At 36.5% G+C, this 7,889-nt stretch overlaps 1 protein-coding gene and 1 long non-coding RNA gene across 2 annotated transcripts in view; one reads left to right on the top strand and one right to left on the bottom strand.

Moving 5' to 3' along the window:
* LOC110467272 overlaps nt 1-652 on the bottom strand; it is an 18,806-nt gene extending 18,154 nt beyond the window's left edge. The window contains exon 1 of the mRNA XM_021524330.1: nt 306-652. The gene's annotated coding sequence lies outside the window, so the exon portion shown is untranslated. The remainder of the gene's footprint in view (nt 1-305) is intronic.
* The window catches only part of LOC110467273, a 10,499-nt gene extending 3,239 nt beyond the window's left edge, over nt 1-7,260 (top strand). Inside the window, exons 2-5 of the long non-coding RNA XR_002464836.1 lie at nt 3,109-3,197; nt 6,125-6,187; nt 6,686-6,742; nt 7,121-7,260. This is a non-coding gene — a long non-coding RNA (uncharacterized LOC110467273). The remainder of the gene's footprint in view (nt 1-3,108; nt 3,198-6,124; nt 6,188-6,685; nt 6,743-7,120) is intronic.
* Nucleotides 7,261-7,889: the final 629 nt, after the last annotated feature.

The following is a 7,889-nucleotide window of genomic DNA, read 5'->3' as shown; positions in this document are numbered from 1 at the left end:
CCACCCCACAACATCACCCCACCCCCACCCCACAACATCACCCCAAACTGTCACCACGGACCTGTCAATATATTCTATTTATAAACAGTTTATTTTATCATACCACATGCACTTGATTTTATAAAAAAAGTAAAATAATATGACGTTAATAAAACAAGACCTACCCGCTATTTGACCATTCTTTGTACAATAGAAGGCGTTAGTATTATTACTATTTCAGTTATTTGTTGTTTTCATTCATTTATTTAATTTTTATCTAAATTTCAAGACAATATAACTTGAATATACCCGAAACGTGAACTTACCGTAACATGGAATTTCTGATAGAGATCCACTTGTATCCAATAAGAAAAAGCTCATCACTAAAAAAATAATTAATTATGTATTATAAACATAAATTCGACATTTAAACTGATCAGCTGATACGAACACACTATTCCAGACGCACATATCCGTGTAGTCCAATCAACCATCTCGGCAAAGCCATTAACACTGACTAGTGCATGTATGTAGGTATGTGATACTGCTTTCGATATACCGTAATACTTGTTATTAGACTAGGTAGTAAAGACATACAGTATATTTTGACGCGTTGTGTTCCGCTCGGCTGACTTAGCTTTAGGGCCAAGTCGTGACTACACGCGGATATTTTTGTCAGCCTTTCTGTCGGCCCGCACGTTTTGAATTTACCGAGAGTCACACTTCGTTGCTAAATATATCTACCTGGTTGTTTCAGACAGAACGTTGTGTATTTAAACCCATTAACACACAGCTACATCGTGACGTGTCGGTCGGGTCGATATCGGACGGTAGAGGTATTTATGGATAGGTATCAGCTTACTTAGCTTCCTGATTTCTATCAAGACGTGCGTCTGACGTCCCTAACCATACGGCTACCATTCCTTTCACCATATCTCTATATAGCTAAGTATCTAAACTAATTTTTAATATATTTTTATCAAATCAAGCATCTGTTTGTATACTAGGGTGTTTTGGAAAGAGCAATACCACTGCGAGGTAACACAATTACTGTTAGAAGGGAACGCAATGCTACTGCGAGGTAACACAATTACTGTTAGGAGGGAACGCAATGCTACTGCGAGGTAACACAATTACTGTTACAAGGGAACGCAATGCTACTGCGAGGTAACACAATTACTGTTAGAAGGGAACGCAATGCTACTGCGAGGACCATATTATTCTTACAAGAAAATGCATTGTTATTAGGAAGGAGCGCATTTATTATTGCGAGGAACATAATAGTACTGCCACCTTACGATAAGAAGATCAATTGTCGGTGAATGAGTTCTGTTTTATTAATATAATGCGAAGTCATAATTATTAGTAAACATTGAAGTGTATTTTCTGTTTTATATGGCAAGAAAATATTATATTTCTTCAGAGAGGAATTGTCGATCCTTTGTTTTATGCAAATATTTCTTCATTGAGCTATCGTAATCGCACACATATACCGGTAAGATACCTTATCTCTGGTATACAAACATACATTATCTTATAAGTATTAGATAAAAACATCTTATAAGTCTTTGAAGAAATCTTTCAAGGAATATTTGATATCTTCCATATCTGCATACAATAAATATTAACTGTACTCATAGGTAGATTTGTGGAAGCCAGTCAGTCCCAATATCGGCGGCAAAATGTTATATATCATTTCCACAAAAAGAGAAATTATTGAACAATTTTGTCCCACTCCTTCCTCCCTCCTCCCTCCATCTTCCTCTTCACGAGTAAGTATTGCCCCCTTTTTCTCTTTGTTTCACGCAAATGTTCACTTAGGCCAATCATTTATTATCATAGTATAGTTAGTTACCAGTGAGACCTAAAATAGGGGAGTCGAGCCCCGGTCGTATTTGTGAAAGACGAGTGCGCTTTTCACTGCGCCACCGAACATTTGATTAATCATTGTATCTTTCATCTGTGGAGCGGTCCCAGGTGATTCTGACGACATATGTGTAGCGAATATTTCGTACTCTTACAAAAATGTTGCGTGTTTTGATATAATTTGTTTATTTTTTTTAAAGACAATTGACCCCTGTTACCTTGAATATGAGTGAAGGTCATTTATTTGAACAAACTTGGTAGCCCTTCATCCCAGCATGCTACTGGACAAATACCACCACCCTGGGCATTTTGGTTATTTAGTAGAAGTCGTTTAAAGATTTTAACATATTTGACCCATGTGACCTTGAAATTGGGCAAAGGTCATTCATTTCAACAAACTTGGTAGCCCTTCATCCCAGCATGCTACTGGCCAAATATCATCACCCTGGGCCTCTTGATTTTCAGAAGAAGTTGTTTAAAGTAAAAAGTTGACGCCGGACGGACGCACGACAGACGGACGACAGACGGACGCCCTTCGGGCCAAGTGAGCTAAATATACGACGATAAAGATTTGATTTGTCGACGGTTTCTGCAGAGTAATTGGTTTATTGGGCTTAGCATCGTATCAACAGTTAATGTCATTGGTCTGCCTTCGTGTGTAAAATGTACGCGTGTAAGCTGGAGGCAATATACTCGTGTATGTTCCTCCCTGCAACAGCGCAGATCTGGTGCCGACTTAAGAGTGCCACCTCACTGAAATATGATGCCAAAGGCACCCAGTACAACACTCCACTGGTTACATGTCCACAAGTCCCAAATTTAAAGACGTTGGTTTGTCTTGGCCATGGACAGAACCCAAAACCTTCCCTGCTTGGGTAAACGTTCAACACCAAGGCTAAAAGCGAGGTATTCCCAAGTGAAGCCACTGTATACTATCATTAAACACGCATGTGAAAAATGGCACATTTCAATTTAAAATGCTACTTTGATAGGTAACCTTAGCTTAAAATGATGAAATAATCTGAATACGTTCCATTAGTTAATAACAATTTTAATATTTAATTGAATACAAGAAAGAATTCAAGTGGCGTGAAAAATTAATAAACGTGAGACTGTTTCACTTGATCCCGACTGTTTAAATTGTGTTTAGGAGGCACATTGTGCATATAGTGTTAAAGACGCCTTCCAACTCTGACTAGAGGAATTATCATTTAGCGTAATGATAGTATGCTGATTCATTTAATTACTTCTTTCCTATTACAGGTTGGTCTGGTGAGCCTCTTCGTTCCTGGTGGTTGAGAACACTGGGCGGGGAGTTGACCATTATACATATATCGATACAGTCATTGGTGGTGAACAATAACAGAACGTCGGGAGTAATGTAGAACGGGGCATTTTTACGTAGTGTTTATCATCTAAATTCCACGTAGTATTTATCATCTTAACTCCTAGTAATGTAGGACGGGGCCTTTGCACGTAGTGTTTATCATCTAGCCCCCTAATGGTACGCTACACATCAGGATAGGTCCAATCACATCCTGATGTGTAGAGATTAATATTAGACGTTTTAAGGGTTGATATAAAACACTCAGTAAACCTGCCAACCCGGGTGATAGTAAGTGCACCTTCTAGATCATTTACTTGGTCACAATCATAGACATGTCTTACTAAATACTTACGTCCGAAGTTTGTTATTGTTTCTCTTTTTAGGATTAACTAGGTCGCTGGCAAGATCACTGTCCTTTTCTCTGTTTTGCCTTTAGAACGCAACGCGCACACGTTTTGATAGATGTCATATTTATATTTATTTATAAATACCGAGCGAGAATACAAATTTCCAATCGTATGGGCTGTGTTGTATTGAGCAATAGTTCAATATGGAGGGCTTTCAGTATCTATGAATAGATTAACCTCACGACCTGCCTTCATGTGTATATTACGAGATGTATTGTTATTTTGAGTCAGCACAGATAACATAATACGTATTGTTTTCCACGTTCAGCCATTATCTATCATCTTCTGTCCAATAGATAGACAGGGGAAACATAATATAAATTTCTACTATTCTTGTTTTCAGAGACGTATATATTACAATATTTATTGTAATATATACGTCTCGGTTGTTATGACAAAATGATGATAAAGCCAGGTTTCCTATGCATCACTGACATATAAATCTGTTAGTTACATGTTAAGGCAATTCTCCACAGTTTTAGGATTGTTTTCACGTACCGAAATCTATTGTAGGCACACATAGTTAAACAATATTAAGGCTTGTTTATTTCTGGGGTTACTTTTTATCAAACACGTCACACCGTAAAGAACATCTACTGAATTCCATTGCTTTGTCTCTCAGCTATGATTTATACTTGTCAAGGACGATAACTCGCACTGATTGTGAGGGTCGTCTGGCAATAACATAGCCGGTGTTTTCCACATTTATCTATAAAACCATATGGAGGCGAATTTATAGCCTTATTTTTCTTAAATTACAGATAATTTGTAAGGTACAGACAATCTATATAGGTTTTATGCACGTATGCTCATATTTCATGTCTTGATTAAATATTTCTCGAGCCGAATTATAAATATGTAAATTTATTTGTGAGATTTCCATCTTTTCACGTTGCAGATGACAAACATGAAGTCATTTTAGGGGATTTGGTTTAATCAACGCACAAAATAAGTACAATCGCTAGTTTTAATAATGGCTAGTATCTTAAATTGACATTGAGAAATTGATACTTATTGCTGCTATCACAGACTATAGAGGTTAGATATTTTTAAATATTAGCTTGATTAAGATAATTAAAGATTCCTCGAGGTAATGTTTGACTTTCGGTTGACAGCGATCACAATACAAGCAACAACCATCTGTTATAAGTTTCTGACGATATACAATCATGACCAGGGCCCGTATTAATGACACGATTTTCAAGCTCAAGCATGTATTCTGTACCCAAGCCAACTTTCTTGTAACTCGCTTAAGGATGTACACCTCTGAGAAGTCAAAAAATCCTGTATTAAACTTTTTTTCTTATATAGATTTTTGGAAAAAGGAGTTAATGGCATAGTAGAAAATGAAAATAAAACTATATGTCCGTGTGCTTGTTTTTGTGCTATGATCGGTCGAAGATACCAATTTAACACAATATGTGGTTTTAGGTGACTTTTCGGATTTTGACCATTTGCAGAACAAATTCATACAATTTCTTCAAAGTGTGTTATCAGATATGTATGAATGTTTGTAGAATTGAAAAAAATATTATTTTCTTTGAAACTATGGAAGTAAAATTTCTTGATCTTATTCATTTAACTCAGAAATGCGATTTTAATTACCACTACCTCTTATTTTCTAATGAAAAAATGCACATTTTTCACCATTTATTGCAGATTAAACGCTTGATATAAAAAAAAATCTGTATTAAACTTTTTTAGTGTTCAATGAATCAAAAGAAAATATGTTTCTCTTTCTTAAACAGCCACAAAAATGGGGGGTCGGTGTGCTTCTTTTTTTGTCCCATTATTATTTGTGCTATTTTTCACCTTTTTCGGGGTCAAAAATCAAAAGTGCTTCAGTTACCCTAATATGTAAAAAAAAAATATCAATAATATATAACTTTCCACTTTTTTGCATATTATTTTAATCATGTTGAACATTATAAAGTTGTACAGCAAAATTAAACCCGCTACAATTAAAAATGTTGTCACAATGACAATTTAAGTGATCAATCTAGTGTCAAAAAAGGTGAAAGTTTGGCCCTTTGTGAAGGCAAGAAATTCACATAAATACACTTTTTCAAAATGGCCGCCAAATTGGTCATTTTTTAACAATTCTTGTAAAAAATGTTCTACACACAACAGACATCTAGTTTTTTTACATGTTTTTCAGATGTGGTTTGCTATTATACCTATCATAATTTGTTAAATATTACAAAAACCCGTTAGACCAGATCAAAACGAGACTTCAACGTGACTGAAACCTCAGAAGAGTACATCCTTAAATCATGTAACACAGTGAAAAAGTCAAGTGTAAACATTGAAAATTGTATTCGGCTGTAAGTCTCTTCAAACTTATTCCATATCATTGATAAATGTGATTTTTGTATTTATCTATCACGGAAACACGTAATTGGGCTCGAGCACAGAACCAGAGTTGCAGCATGAGCATGGTGTCATGAGTACGAGCCCAAGAAATTCAACCAAATCCCATCACTCTTTATCAATAAATATACAAGTGTTGTATTACATAAATTTAGCACACTTGTATGTTCTCCAGGTACACAAAAGCCTAGTGCGTCTTGAAGGCCAACAAAGGAGTCCTCAGAGTCGCTTTGGTAACGTAAGTCAAGCCTCAGGCTAAATATATAAATATCTGGAGGATAAGCGTTGATGATTTTGAAACAATCGTTCAGTCTAAGCAACACGACGGAGTAGCAAGCACAAAGGATAACGGTGTGATGATTTTGTAAACATGCGCACCGTGAAAAGTTCCCATATCATTGCTTGAAAGTCAACGATGCTAAAAGCGCCTGATTTATCCCCACTTCGGTCAGAGGTAGTTCTAAAACGAAGCAGCCCCAGATAAACAGTTATTCCCATACCGAATCTCAATTGGCTAAAATCCGACCTCGGGTTCATAAACCTCGCGATATTCATTATTCTACCGTTCGTTCACAAGTCATGAAGACGACGAGATGAAAACTCGATATGGTTCATTTTAGAGTACTTTTTCGCTTGATAAATGAAATACAATTTAGGAAATAATAAATTGAATATTCAGCCTTCAAAGAATTAAAGTGGGCTTTTTTGTTTGCTTTATTTCCTCACAACACCAAAGGCCATCTAAAGTTGGTGTCAACGAATGGTGGGACGACTTATGGGTTTAAAGCGTCAGGTATGTTTTCGTCCGTGCTTTTATGTTTTTGTTAGTGTTTCATTCAAAATGTTTTCTGAGCGTTATCTTCATAACTGTAAGATGATTAAGATATTGTTAAACATTGCAAAGCATACTATTTACTTAGTAAGATTGGAATTTATATTTATCAAACATTAACTGAACTATCTTATTAAACGCTCAAACCCAGAATACTTTACATGTGATATATTTGTGTATGTGAGCACAAGGATCAATGTTGTAAAAAGAGGCTGTTGACTGTCCCGGTGTGGTTTGTTTGCTCAAATTTGTTTTAGACGAATAAGCTTTGTTAAAACAATAAATCTGTTACCAAGTTGTTATCCATTTATACCAATGACCGTATAGTTTGACCTATAGGTGAGATCGATGATCAACTGATGACGTCGTTGGTGATGAACCGTGACTGTCAGACCGTGCATATGATTGATTCAGAAGCACCGTATGGCAGTGACATCACCAATTGGTATAGATCCAGGTGGAAGCCAGTACCAGCTCTGTTAAAGGTGAGAAATTTATCTTGCACTAAATGTATCGCACTTGTTCATGGCTTCGTGCATTGGGGTGTGGCACATTCATCTGTTCGCCATAAATCCCAGCCGATTGCTGATAAGACTTGGAGGTAATAAGCTACAATCTCGCAGCTTTATCCCGTCACCGTTTACTTCAGCAGAAACCTACCGTTTTAATAGTGTACAGAATGAGGTAATAAGCTACAATCTCGCAGCTTTATCCCGTCACCGTTTACTTCAGCAGAAACCTACCGTTTTAATAGTGTACAGAATGAGGAACTGAAATCCATTGTTCAATAAGTGGACAACCGTATGCATGTTTTTAAAAAACATTTCGAATAAAAACAATAACCGGCAGGGCATTTTTGAGTTGAGTACAAAATCATGTGAAAATAGTAGTAGCTACTGAGTAAATAGACATGTTACGTATGCGCACCGACTGGTCATTGGACAGATGCAAATAAAGATAAACTGTATTCATGTGTATGTGTGTCTTATTTTTTGTGTTCACTAGCATGTCGATCCTAAAATACTTAACAAAAACGCCGACAAAGCTTGTGGGATTGCCAGATCCAGACAAAGCTTGTGGGATTGCCAGATCCAGACAAAGCTTGTGG

This window comes from Mizuhopecten yessoensis, unplaced genomic scaffold (assembly GCF_002113885.1).
Source record: "Mizuhopecten yessoensis strain PY_sf001 unplaced genomic scaffold, ASM211388v2 scaffold11169, whole genome shotgun sequence".
Classification (NCBI taxonomy): domain Eukaryota; kingdom Metazoa; phylum Mollusca; class Bivalvia; order Pectinida; family Pectinidae; genus Mizuhopecten; species Mizuhopecten yessoensis.
The sequence above is the reverse complement of the archived record's forward strand: the minus strand, read 5'-3'. Positions and strand labels throughout refer to the sequence as shown.